The 14735-nt window shown below is 46.0% G+C and overlaps 1 long non-coding RNA gene across 1 annotated transcript in view; it reads left to right on the forward strand.

Moving 5' to 3' along the window:
* Nucleotides 1–107: 107 nt before the first annotated feature.
* The window catches only part of LOC116668335, a 28527-nt gene continuing 13899 nt past the window's right edge, over nucleotides 108–14735 (forward strand). The window contains exons 1-2 of the long non-coding RNA XR_004325494.1: nucleotides 108–233; nucleotides 7148–7309. This is a non-coding gene — a long non-coding RNA (uncharacterized LOC116668335). The remainder of the gene's footprint in view (nucleotides 234–7147; nucleotides 7310–14735) is intronic.

A 14735-nucleotide genomic window follows, 5' to 3' on the forward strand; every position in this document is an offset into this window, starting at 1 on the left:
GCCGAGCGGGGTGGGGCCCGGCGTGCTGGGGCGGAGCTCCGCCTCCTCGCGGTCAGGTGATTCCAGGGCAGCCATCTTGAGTAGACGTTAACCCAACTGCTTTTCTTGGCCTCCTCCCTCAGTTCCATCGCCCCTTCCCCCATCACCCTCAGGACGGCTTGCCTTTCCTCAAGTATAGGCTGATTGCCACTTCCAACAAATGCTGCTTCAGTTACTTCATCTGTAAAAAGCAGGTAAGGGTAAATCAGATGGTGATTCCTAACTGGTCCACCTTCCATTTCTTTTGTTGTTGTTTATTAAGCAAACGGCATTAATTAATAAAGAATATGTCACTCACTGAGCGTCTATTAAGTGGAGGCATTACTAGATAAAACAGGCAGGATCGCCCTATCTGCAAGAGACTTACAAAGTCCAAATCCCTTAATCTAGCATTCCATGCTCTCTGTGAGCTAATAAACTCTTCCTAGACCCACCTCCTATTCTGTCCTCCAGGTAGCTTGGTAACTTACAATTTGTGGGAGGAGGCCCAGCATTTTTTTTTTTTTTTTGCCTGGAAGTGCCTTAATTCTGCTGGTTCCCCACTGCTCTGGCTAGGGGAAGATCTGGACTCAAGCTTCCAAATGGGAAGCAAGCAAGCCACTTCAACAGCAATGGGAATGTTATCAATTAGGATTAGATTCAGTTGCAAACAACAAAAGAAAAAAAATGGCTTACAATAGAAATTTATTTACCTTTCATGCACATTAAGATGAAAAGTAGGCAGGTCAAGGCTTCTCCATCATCCTCAGCAGCTGGTTTCTAATCTGAAGGTCATTTTATTATGGTCCACATTCCAGACAGTGGGGAGGGAAAAGGGAAGAAAAATACACTCTTTTTCTTTTAAGAAGACTGCCTTGAAAGTCCTGCGCATTTCTGTTTACATCTCATTAGCCAAAAGATAGTCACATAACCATACTGGGACATGTAATTTTTTAACTGGGCACAACTTGCCCCTGAAAATAGGTGCTCTGTGATTAATAAGGGATGCTGGAATGAGTGCTGAAAGGTAACCAGCTGTCTTTTTCATGAATGGTATTTCAAACCATAAGATAGGTCCCCAGGAATAAACCCTGAGAAACTTCAAACTTTTGAGGTAAAACAGTGGAAAAGTGGCCAGCAAAAGAAACTGAGAAGCAGGGGCTGTGAGACAGGAGAAAACTCAGGCTGGCATGATGTCACAGACGCCTAGATAAAATGATTCCAGGGAGGCATGGTCAATTGTGACAGATGCTGCTGAGAAATCAAAGATAAGAACCGAGAAATGACCACTGGATTTGGCAATACCAAAGAGTCCCATAAGGAGGAGAAATGTTTCTCCTCAAAGAGGAAGGAGGTTTGATGCTAGATGGCTAAAACAACAATTTCTGTATATTGGTCAGAGTTCTATATATTGGTCAGAGGCCAGGCTCTGCTGTGGTAACAACCCAAAGATCTCAATGACTTAATACAACAATGGTATATTTCCCCCACCTCATCCAAAGCCTGCTTTGGGTCAAGGCACTCCCCAAGGTAGCTCTCCTCCACTCCACTGGGTCATTCAGAGACCCAGGCCACTTTCATCTTGGGCTCCACCATCTCAACCCGAGGTTTTCAGGATTGCCTCAATATGAGAAAGAGAGCTGGAGGGTTGTGTACCAGCAATTAAATACTTTAGCCTGGGAATGACAGATGTTACTTCCACTTACAGACTATTAGCTGGAACTTGTCACACAGACCCAATTTAACTGCAAAAGAAGTTGGGAAATGTAGGCGGGGAGTCATGGACTATTTAGCAAGTGATATCATCTCAGCCACAGTTCCCTGTAATCATTGTTGACTCTGTTCTCAGTGCCCAGTGTCCTGAGTAGTTGCACAGACCCCTTCGAGCAGGTGTGTGCCTGTGGTAAAGATTAAAGATGGGGGTGAGATCTGCCTTATTCCTTGGGTCAGATTGTGCTGAAGGAGATGGGGACCCCCAATCCTAGGCAGACCCAGCTGGCTTTGAGATGCTTCTTCCTGTGCAGCTGACAGAAACAGCTATCAGAATCTTAGCTTACTGAATAGCTCAATGTACCAAATGTTTGCTAGTCTTGGCTCTGGTTCCCAAACAAACTCTGCCTCAGCTCCAAGCTGCCACCATCAGTGCTTTGACAGAAAACTGACCTGTCATAAATGCCACTGGACTTTGCTATGGCTCCATTTCTATTGGGTTTTCTGGTCTCCTGAATCCAGCATCCTTGAATCAAAGGACAAAAGCCGTTCCTCCCACTTTTTCCTCTGAGTCTCCACTTGATACAGGATGCACAGTGACTCAAGGAGATGCCATGAGAGAGAAGGATTCTTAGTCATCTGTTCACTCATTCAGTAAACACTTATTATATTTACTTTGTGGAAGGCTCTTGGCCAGGCACTAGGGGCATGGAGATGAAGAACAGTCTAATGGAGGTTGCAGACAAAAAGCAGGTCATTGGGATACTGGGTGATGAGGATGTATTCAAAAAGCTGTGACAGGCCAGAGGAGGGCATGGTAAGCCTTGCTCAGGGTGGTGAGGGATGACTCTTTCCTGAGAAAGAGTCTGGGTCTCAAAGGATGAGTAAGAGTTGACAAGTTGTAAGAAGGGGAAAGGGAGCCTGAAAGATAGGCGTAGGGCTACAGAGGCATGATCAGTCTGAGGAAGTGTGAGCAACAGGGCATGACAGGAGTAGAGAATGTTTGAAAGGATATATGAGGGAAGAGAGAACAGAAGGGTTCTGTATTATGAACAGATGCAAGGAAAAGAAGCCCCACATGTACTAGCCTAGACCAAAAAAGTGATTTGGGGCTCATGTAACCCTTTGAGACAAGTCATGATGTAGATAACTCCAGTGTTACATCTATTACTAGGATGACTACATGATTTACTGTCTAAACCCAGGACGCTTATGAAAACGAAAGGGAATGCTACTATTAATTGCTCTGGTACAACAGATGTCAATCAGTCTGTTCTGGGCAAACTAAAAGGTATAGTCATCCACCTACATCCAACGTTGTCATAAAACCTGGCACTTGGTGCTTTTGTGTATCTCATTCATATCTCTCAGCCCTTGGAGATGATCTTGTTATCCCCATTTTTAAGATGAGGAGATGGAGCCTCAGAGACAAGAGACTTGTGGTCACACAAGTGAGAAGGCAGCAAAGCTGGCTTGGGAAATCAGGTCATATCAGATTCCAAACCCTGGACTCTTTTGACTCTAGAGTTTGGTATGTACCACCACACCTGCCCACCCCCACAATGTCACAGAGTCTTACTGTCTAGGTGAGTCATGTCTCGTTCACCCAGGTGAAGGGGGATGGTAGAAATACAGTCTTATCTTGTGCACTGGCCTCCCCCCAGCAGCTGGTGTAGAGAAGGCCTCAGGGCACGTTTGTTGGATAGATGATTTCTTGAGAATAGAGGTGTGTGTTTCATCTTAAAATCTGAGCCTGTTTCCCACCCCTAGTACCTAGCATAGGACTTGCTATGCATCTATTCATTCAGTTAACACTTAAGCATCTCCTGTATGCCTGGTGCTATGCTGGTGATACTGCAATGAGCAAAATAGACAAGGTCCTGTTCTCATGGAATTTACAGTCTAGTGGGAAAAATCGTACAAAAACAAGCACAAATAAACATAATTACAAATCAAGATAAATGCCAAGGAAAAATACTGGGTACCCAGTTTTAAAAAATATTTTGGAGGTAAATTTAATAGGTTTTTGTCGTAGATTTAATGGGGGACAATGAGATGGAGATGGCTTTTGGGCTTCTTCCTGAAATAGAGATGGAGACAAAAAGAAGGAGCAGTTTGGGGAGATAAAAAGATCAGTTTGGAAGTGTGGGGCTGGAAGTGTGTGGGATTTCTGTTTTAATCCTCCCTACCTCTAGCCAAGTTAACTGATTTGCCCCAAACTGCAAAATTGTGGCAAGTAACAGAATCCTGCTTCAGCCAGCCCAAACAAAGCTGTCCTTCAGGCAGCACGGTAGTTAAGACGGGCAGGTGGGGAGAAGGCGGGAGAGAAGCAGCGAAGGGATGTGTTCACGGAGACAATAATTAGACCGCCCAAGTTGCAGTGAGGACCGCGGCGAGCAGCTAGGCTGCGTTACACCCTGTGGAGAGAGCAGGATCCCCACCCCAGCTCCCTCCTCTCTAAACTGGTGCACCCCTGGGCGCCCGAACGAGGAAAGGGGGCTGTTCCATGTCTGGAAACCCAAGCAGCCCTCGCTGACTCGGTTGCAGGACCCACCAATCGGGCTGTGCCTGGTGGCAATGCCACGTGATGGGCCTCCCCTCTCCTCCCCTCCCCGCCTTCCAGGGAAGACGGGCATCCCCGCCATCCCGCCACCTCTCGCCATCCCGCCCCCTCCCTCGCGTGCCGCAGCGGCGCGGGAGTGAGCCAGCGGCTGGGATTCCGCCGCAGTCCGCTGCGGCGCGGGGGCGGGGAGGGAAGGGGAGGCTAGTGAGCTGCATCCGCAGCGCACGAAATGTTTTCCCTCAAGGTCAAGCAAACCCACTCCCCGGCAAGGCTGCCTCCAGAATCCCTCCTTTGCTGTCCTCTACCCATTCTCGCCGCCGCTGCCACGCAGTCCGGCCGCAGCATCCCTGGCTCGCCTGGACCACTGCCCCAGCCTCTGGCTAGGTGGGGGACGAGAGGGTTTCAATGTATCCCTCCCCGTGAGCTTCTCAGCCACTTTCCTCTTGGGACACACCTCTTGCTGTGTCGCTTTACTTTAAACCCCACACTGGCTCTCAATAGCTCATAAGAGATCATTAAGGCCCTTCATAACCAAGCCCCAGCTTAACCCTTTCCAGCCCCTCTGCCCCCTTGCAATAGAGTCCCTCTGGACCCCTTTCCCTGCCAGGAACAGCCATCACTTGCATACTTAAGTGACTACTAGTGCTGTACTTTCTGCTTAGGGTGCCCTTTGTGAAGCTAGCACATTCATAGACCCAACTTTATTATAATAATGCAATGGGTCCGGGGTGGTGGGGTGGTGGGTGGAAACATGCTGAAATGCCTCTTAGCAAAGGTCACAAAGTTCAAAGACTACAGCTGACAAGCAGGAGAAATAAGTAAGACCAGTGGGCAGGGACCCTGCTCTCCATTGAGGCCAACATGCTCCTTGGGGGCGAATGTGGGTCCTATGATGCCAGAGGTTATGAAATTACAAGAAAGACCACAATTCCGGATTTCTATATGTAATGGCTCACTTTTAAAATACTGATTTGATTTTTTAAAACATTCTGTGGACCACATGCAGCTCAAGGACCCTCAGTGCGTGACCTCCTCTCTTTAGGAGGAGGATGGCTTTCACTGGTAAAATACTCTGCAAAACCGTTTACGGTGAAGGTATGATCTCAAATCTCCCAGAGGCAATAAAGACGAGGACTTCGATTTGAATGTGTCCCTAAAATGACTCTGGATGTTTTAAGCTACCGAGGACTCGGATAATCTACCAGAAACTGGAGGACTGGGTTCGGGACATGGGCAGGAATCAAGGAGGGGGATGTACAGAGGGGAGGCAGCAGGAAGCCAGCCAGGGTCACCTACCCACCAGCATCAGCCGCTATGAATGATGGCAGACACTTCCATCCTCACTGGGGCTACACGAAGGCCAGAGAGGGGTCCCTGTACCCTGTAGTGCTTGGACTTGCAGGGGGTGAGGATGAGGGGATGACCAGGAGACAGGAGGGGAAACCAACCCCTCAACCTCTAAGGCATCACACAGTGGGATAATCCCTGAAAGGGAAATTGGAGAGTTCCTTAGGAAGAGAGAGTGGAGACAAGAGCCAAATGGCAGGTATCCATTACCAGGAGACAGGAGGTGGCCCACAGCTGAGGGACCAGGGACAGTGTAGAGGCTAAGGCTGTCTTGGGAGCCAGGGTATTTTTAGTTTAGCTGCAATGAGATCTCCTCTATCTCCCATCCCTGGAAATCTTCAAAAAAGTCTCCTATACTCACCGAGTGATGGGTGTTTGTGAAAATGGCTGAAGAGGCCAAGTTTTACCTCTGTTTTGGTATCGTGCTGACCAAAGACAGTCCAGGCTGACTCAGGAGCTGGACCAGGAGCAATAAAATCTCTCAGGAATTTGCAGTAATCTTGGAGAGGGTTTTGGAATGGCTGCTGGGGCTCATCCCATGATCTTAAGGGGTCAGGAAGTCCCTAGCTGACATCCAGGTTATAGTAAGAAGAACCAGCTATAATTTATTAACTGTTCACTTGTTCCAGACGCCATGCACATATATACATTATTGCTGTTATCCCCACAGTGACTGTATGAGAGTGATACTCTTATCATAATCCCCATTATATTAATGAAAAAATTAAAGCCCGGAGAGGTGAAGTGAGTTGCCCAAAGCCACAGAGATAAATAGTGGAGTGGATCTGCTCTCCAGCTGATTACCCCTGGCAGAAGAAATTATCATCTTATCTGGAGTCTTCCTGGACAGCACTTACCATGCAGTTATAAGTATTGTTTTAACTTGCCTGTTTGTCCTTCCTACTCATGTATAAGGGGACAGGAGCTGAGGACATGTTAAATCAATTCGTTTAAGGGAAACCAAAAGCAGCACCCTTGTTTCAGCTCTTTGTGCCCTTGGGCAAGTCATTCGCCCTCAGTTTTCTGTCTGTGGATGGGTAATTACAATACAGACCTCACAGAATTATTGTGAGATTTAAATGAGACCAGGTCTTGGAATTTCTGTAAATTGCCAGCCGTTGTTGCTGCTGCTATGAAGATGACGATGATGATGATAACTGAGAAAGGAGGATGGAAGGAAACCAGGATCCAGAAATTCCAGAACTGTACCAGTTCAAACAGGGAATTCTCAGGAGGTCCAATCAGTGTGCAGAGTTTCCCAGACTACTGTGTCTTCATTCATTCCTCATTTTGGAACACCTACTATGTGCCACTGCTTGAGCTCATTTCATTCGAAACTCTGCAGAACAGATACTCAAATTATCCTCATTTTACCAGTGGAAAAAATGAGGTTAAAGATATGATGTGACTTCCCCCGGGGGAACACAGCCACAAAATGGCAGAGGCAGGATTTGAACTCAGATCTGTGTGGTTCTAAAATCCTTGTTCTTTCTGCTTTTGATTCCACAGCTCCTTCAGTCTTCTCTTCAATCACCAGAACATTTATCAAGCATCAACTAAGTGCTGAGCCTTCTGCAGGGGCAGGGGAAACAAGGCCCAGACTGTCTGAAAGCCATGTCCAGGTCAAGCTGGGGAGGAAGACAACCCAATGGACATTAACAATTCAGCATGGTAAGCTCTGTGCTGGGTGAAGTGCAGATGAGAGAAGAGTGTGTCATTGCCTTAGACTTGTCTTTCTCCTTGGTCTTCAGACCCCAAGGCACATCTCAAACGGGTCAAGTGGTTCCCTACAAGCCTCCTTACTCTAAAGTGATGAAATGACACACCCTCACCCCTCCTCTCTGGGGGTGAAGGGGGTGTTGCTGTGGGGACCAAACAATAACCAACAATCCTTTTCAAAAGAAATCCCTCCAAACAGCCTCTCCTCTCTTTTCATCTCTGTCTCTACCTCTGTCTCTGTCTTTCTCTCAAATGCACACACATACACACACACACACACACACACACCACACACAAACAGACACACACACACACACACACACACACACACACACACACACGTGTTCCAAAATGAGCAGACCAGAGGTGGGTGGTGGGGTAATGGCTGTAGAACCGGTTTTTCCATCTTTGGGCATGCCCTGCCTGGGTGGTCCATGACCCGTGGTCCATGACCCATGTTCCATGACTTTTGTTACCTCTGCCAAAATGACAGGAAACTTGGGTTTAACATCCTGTTACACATTCATTAAAAAGAAATCAGGAAGAAAATTCACCCAATCAATAGCAGTTATCCCTGGGTGGTGAAGTTATGTGTAGTCTCTATTTTCTTCTTTTTACTTATTTGATTAATTTTTTTCTATCATGAATTTGTTATTTTGTAATCAGTAAAATTATTTTAACAATTATTTGTGGCCTCACAAGGTCTATTAGTAGCAATCTCAGAAGGAGATTTGTCCTGAGCACAGCAGGGACTGGGCAGGACAGCACGTGGGAGAGGTGAGGAAGTGAGAGGTCATCGAGGATTAAAAACAAGAGCCACCATTCCTGAGGGCTTGCTCTGAGCCTAGGTCCTTCCTAGCCTTAGTGTACATTTCTCAGTTAACCCTCAAGACCATTTTAGAAGATAAGCTATTATTTCGCAGCTGAGGAAACCCAAGGGTCAATTTTATAGAAAAAGAAACCGAGACTCAGAGAGGTTCCATTATATGCCTAGGAACACACAGCTAGAAAGTGATGGAGGCAGGATTTGAATCCAGATCTGGGTATTTTTTAAATTCTAGACTTAGCAGCCATTCCAAGTCCTCCTGGTTGCATGTTGCTTACGTATTCCTAGCTCTTCACATACGCTTATGGATACTAATACAATGCAGAGGAGCAGATGAAGTGAATATCATTGTCTCATTTTCCAAATGAGAAAATTAAGACCCGACAGGGGACTTGCTCAGTGTGGAGCTGAGAAGTGGTAGCACTCCTTCTAGAATCCTCTTTTCTCCCCTCGAGCAGCCTTCCTCCTTCCGCTACCTTCTGCCAACTGCAGGGGCTTCCTTCTTGAAATAAATGACTCAAGGTAAATTGCTGGCTGGACTTCCCCTTTCTCAAAACACAGGAAGTCTGTGTTGTTTGCAATTGTGAGAGAACAATTTCAGGTCACTTACCATGTAGGCGGGGCTGCATAGAGGATTGGTTCCTGCTAGGGGCAGTGGTTCCTGCTAGGGGCAGGGCTTCCTGCAACTTGGGCTGTCCTGAAACACTTGTATTCCCTTTCTGAGGGTCCTGTCAGTGTGTCAGGCCAGGCTTGAGAGCTGACTGAACTATTATGGAATTTAGAAAAAGAGCCCAGGAGGAGAGAAAGGGGGGCCCCTCAATAATAATAATAATAGTAATAATAGGGGGGAGGGTATAGCTTGAGTGATAGTAGCGTGCACGAGGTCCTGGGTTCAATCCTCAGTACTTCCTTTTAAAAAAACACAATAAGTAAAGCTAATTAACCGCTAATAGCAATAATAATGATGATGATGATAGCCAATGTTTATGGTACATTAACTTTCGTAGCAGTTACTGTGCTAAGTGGCTAACACACGTGAACTTATTGGAGCCTCATAACAGCCCTAGGAAGAAGATTTTATAGCTTTGGGGCCACATCAAATTGAATTCTAATCATAGCCATGCTGCTTCCCAGGTATGTCATCAGGGATGTTATTTACATTCATTCAACAAGTACTTTTGAGCACCGACTATGTGCCATACTTTGTCCAGTGAACAGAACAAAGATCCCTGCTCTCATGGTGCTTACATCCTACAAGGGAAAGCAGACAACCGGTAAACATAATAAGTAAGTTATATCGGAAGGTGATAAGGGCTAAGCAGGGTAAGGAGGACAGGGAGTGCTGATGGGGTGGAGGAGGAGAGAGATGCAATGTGAAATAGTGGTGTCAGGGACGTGAGCCTGCAGAGCATCCCTGGTGCCTGCTGCCCTGTCTGTGCTATGTGCTTGCCTCCTGGGGATGTTGTTTTTTGCTGTATAGCTTCCTGGCCTGATTCTCTGGTCCTTTTCTGCTAAATGACCTAGAGTGGACTCATTTATAATTGAGAAGGGTAACTGATACAGATATCAACAGTGAGTACCCACTTCTATGCCTTGTCCTATACATTCATTATTTCATTTGCTCCTTATCCAGACCTGAGAGGTAGATATGATGAACCCCATTTTACAGATGAAGGAACCAACTCAGAGAGGTGGTGTGACTTGTCTAAGGTCACATAGCCAGTGAGTGGCAGAGCCAGGGTTCAGGCCTTGGTGTGACTCCAGATTGCTCCTTTAAGGTGCCTCCCAATGGTGATGAAAAAGCCTTGGCAGGATTTTCCCCTCCAGCACTTGCTGCTGTGTGTGCTGACAACTCATACAGCTCATCTCTGCCTAGAGAGAAGGAATCACGGGAGTCTGTCCATAAGCTGGAAAGAGAGACAGGTCTGGGCTGCCCGGGAGGACCTTCAGGACCCAGAGGGGAACTGACTGCCTTGTCTGGGTCAGTGTTTCAACACGAGAAGCTGTCCTCTCTACTGCCCTGTAAAACAGAGCCATCTCTTTGAGGCCTGAGCCCAATTGTCACTGGGTGGCCTGATTCCCATGGAAATGTGGAAATAGAAAACATCTGGGACTAGAGTTGCCAGGCAACAACCAGCTACTCACTCACTTGGCAGAGTCAAGGAGGCTGCCTGATGCGGTCAGAGATTCTTGGATAGGAGACCTGGAGACTTCAGTTCTGCTTCTGATTTGCTGTGTGATCTTGGGCAAGTCCCTGCCCCTTTCTAGGACTCAGTTTCCCATTCCTTTATAAAGAGCAGTCAGACTGTCTAAGCAGCAATATACATAGATACCAGATGGTCAGAATTAAAGAAGGGCAGGGCCAGAAGTCCAGGGACTGGTCATAGGTAAGGGAAGACTCAGTCCTTCTCCTGTCCATCCTGCCCAGCCTGTCCTGGCCCTGGTTACCAGCTGAGGGTGAGACCATTTCCTTTCGCGCCCTGAGCTAATTCGGGCCACCCAGACTCCATCCCAGGCCCTCTCCTGTGGCTCAGTCTGGGAATCATCTTTGTACTCAGAAGTTAGTGCAGCCACCGCCTACCCGTCAGAACTTTCCCCGTGGGGAGTTTCCTCAGTTCCTGCCAAATGCAGCTACCCAGTTCTGGGTGTTTCCCTAACACCCATCAGAGGACCTTCTGACGCTGTTTGCCAGATTGCGCTGATGGTAAACCCTGAGGGTGGTGTGTTTTGTAGTTATCAGCAGAGTTAAACTCATTCCATTTCGCAACCATAACAAAAAAAAAAGACCGCAGCTGCAACGGCAACAAATGCTTTATGTCCCTGATCTCATTTAATCCTCGTATGATCTAGAGGGATGGAAACAAAGGCCCCTGTTTTACAGATGAGGAAATGGAGCCTCAGGGAGGTGAAATGACTTGCCCCAGGTCCCAGTAAATGGTGGAGTCGGGACTCCCACTCAGAGCTGGTGTCACAGCCGGGGATTTCAAACCACACATAGGGCGCTATTTCTTCACAGTCCTGGAGGGACTCTGTTAGAGCTAGAAGGGCTCAACCCACTTTACAGATGGACAAATCAAGGCCCAGAGAGAAATGACTGGCTCTCTGGGTCACACAGCAAGTCAAAGTCACCACAGATTCTAGGACCACTCCCTGCAGAGCCTCGTCACATGATTCCAGAACATAAAAAGTGCCCCAGGCATGAACAACAAATCCCAGGTCTTCAGAAATCCCCAGCAATTCCTAGGAAGTGGAACAGTGCCTTCACAGACGAGGAGCTCCTGAAGGTCTCAGGGTTAGGGCAGAGAGTCCCAGGGTTCCTTTTGCCAGCAAGGGGGCTGTGGGTGTCACTTTCTTGGGTCTACAGAGGAGGCCTCAACTCTGGCCACTTGCTGAGGTGGTTGGTGTGCCCAGAATATTCTCCTGGTCAGTTGGTCAGTCGTCTTGCTTGGCTAATGCTCACCTGTCCACCTGTCCTGCAGGTATCTATTCAATGTCACTTCCTCTAGGAAGGCTTCTGTGGGATCCTATGTTCCCCCAGCCATAGATTCTCATGAGTCCAGCTTTTTTCCATAGTTGTACTGACTGCAGTTTGCCATATGGATTCATATCCGAGGCACATTTAAATAGCACCAACTTATCCTCCAACCACTGACCTCCAAATATACAACTCCAGAATTTGTATTATCTTTACAAAAACAAACTAATCTTTTAACATGCACTAAGATGGTAGATGTTTAATGTAAAAGCAGATTGGAATCACCCTACAGCTGCCAGGAGCCCTCCCAAATTCTCTGCCCAACCTCAGTTCATCCCTAGAGATGGGATATTTTACTTAAAGACAGAGTGGCTTCAATGTGCAGATACCTCAGGACAGCCTTTCCTTTAGTTACTGCCTTCAGCCTAATCCTCAGACCTAAGAGTGCAAAAGAATTATTATGCATTATAGGTAATGTAAGGGCTTTCCAATGTAATTCTGCATGATATACCCTTTCCACCTAAGTGCTGACTTTAGAACTGAATCTCCTTCAGAAACACCCTCTCTATAATTATGAATGTGAAAGAAACCAGAATTTGTCTATGTGGGTCTAGGTGGCTACAGGTACGCTTACTCTTTGAGGCTCGAAGCCACTGGGGCACCTGTATGCACCTGCTCCCTGGCATGCACAAGGCAGAAGCAGTGTGAATGTGAATGTAGATGTGTGCGTAGTTATTGGCTCACACATTTATGTGACAACCAGAGGCAGTTGTCTATTTTTGGCACTTACAGTCATCAGTTTCCTATAGCTTCTGTAACAAATTACCATCAATTTAGTGGCTTAAAACAGGACAATTTTATTATCTTATAGTTGGAAGTCAGAAGTCCAAAATAAGTCCTGCAGGGGCTAAAATCAAGGTGTTGACAAGACTTGCATTTCTTCTGGAGGCTTTAGGGAGAATCTGTTTCTTGTCTTTTCAGCTTCTAGAGCTGCATTCCTTGGCTTGTGGCCATTCCTCTATCTTCAAAGCCAGCAGCATAGCATCTTCCAATCTCTCTCTCTTTGTGCTTGCCTTCTTTCTTATGAGGATTCATGATTATATCAGGCCCACACCGATGATCCAGGATGATCTACCCATTTTAAGATTTTGATATAATCACATCAGCAAAATCCCTTTTGCCATCTCCAGTAACATTCACAGGTTCTGGGAATTAGGACCTGATATCATTGGGTGGCCATTAGTCAGCCTACCCTGCTCTGTTGAATAAGATGCTCAGTACATGTTTGGTGAATTGCAGTCAAAGAGAGGGAAGAGCCACTGCCCTGGCAGAGAGTCCACAAAACCTGATTCTGAAGCTGGGCAATTTAACCCCAAACCCCTCCCACATGGAGGGAGGGGCTGAATCATCACTCCCTCCTCCCCCAGTGCATTGCTATTTCTCTGCCTCTGGAATACTGGTAACTCCTGCCCAGCCTCTTCCCGGGATCAAAGTTTTTATTTTTCTGTAATTTGAAGAAACAATTTATCAAGGTTTGTTACCAAACAATAGAGTCTTTTTTGGTTTTGTTTTGTTTTTTGTTTTTTATTGAAGTGTAGTTGATTTACAATGTTAGTTTCGGTTGTATAGGAAAGCGATTCAGTATATACTTACACATACATATTTTTTTTTAGATTCTTTTCCTTTATTCGTTATCACAAGAAATTGAATGTAGTTCCCTGTGCTATACAGTAGGTCCTTGTTGTCTATCTATTTTGTATATAATAGTGTGAATCTTTAACCCCAAACTCCTGATTTATCCCTCCCCCGCCCTTTCCCCTTTGGTAACCATAGTTTGTTTTCTATGTCCATGAGTCTATTACCAAACAATAGGATCTTGATTTCTAGTTATCAATTAATTGAAAAAAAGAACTGATTGTTTTGGTTAAGCATGAACTTTGGAGTCAGAAACACCTGGATGGATTCAAACCTAGGCTCTGACACTTACTAGCTTTAAACAGTAATTTTGCCTCTGTGAGGAGCCTCAGATGAGGTGTTTTGTTTGTTTTTTGATCTGTAAAATGGGGATAATAACAGAAACTATTGTGGTTCTCAGTGTGGTTCCCAGACCAGCTGCATTTAATCACCTGTGAATTAGCCTCATCCCTGACATATTGAATCAGAGATTCTTGGGGGTGGGGTCCAGCAATCTGTTACAAGAAGCCTTCCAGAGGGTTCTAGCGTAGCTCAAATTTGAAAGCACTGATATATATACTACTGGGCTCTTTATGCCTAACTAACTAACTAACTAACTCTCTCTCTCTCTATATATATATATAAAATGTTAATATATAATTATATAACACACCAAATATTATATATACTTAACATAATTAATATTGTATATAATATATGTACTACAATATGTATGTATTCCATATAATGTGCTAGGCATAAAAAGCTTGGCACACAATAAGCACTCAACAAACAATTCTCATTATTGTTATCACTGTTGTTTACTATCGATAGTTCTAGCACATTCTGTCTGATATTGAGTTGGGAATGTATCTCTCCCCCCCTCATATCCTACAAACACTGTACATATTAGGGAGGTCCCCTAATGCCATCTATCACTGACACAGCTGCCCTTTAATGAGATGGTCTTCCAGCCTCTCCTTGCTCACTATTTCTCCATGCAGTTTAAACCCCCTGGTCTCCCTGCCCGTACCTGCATGCCAGTTGGGTGTGTATTGTGAAAACCTCTCCCCAGTTGCCTCTTCTCCAGGGTCCATCAACCGTGCTTAGGTCTGTCCCCAGCTGCAGGGCAGCTCTCCAATTTGCCTGAGCCTCGGATGAGGTCTGATCAGCCCTGTGGTGCAGGGAAGTTTCCTTCTCTAATCCGGGACCTGCGTTTCTACTTGTCTGCCTAGCGTTTGGCAGCTACTTCACCCAGATGACTCACTATGGTCTGAGGTCAACCAAAACCCCCAAGCCTTCTTCTCAGGAACTGCCTGAGCTCTGTTGTTTGGGTCACTCAGTCCTTGATGTGTGCAATTCATTTTTTAAAAATAGCATTTACTTTCGGATTACAAAAATAA

The sequence above is a fragment of the Camelus ferus genome, chromosome 13 (assembly GCF_009834535.1).
Source record: "Camelus ferus isolate YT-003-E chromosome 13, BCGSAC_Cfer_1.0, whole genome shotgun sequence".
Classification (NCBI taxonomy): Eukaryota; Metazoa; Chordata; class Mammalia; order Artiodactyla; family Camelidae; genus Camelus; species Camelus ferus.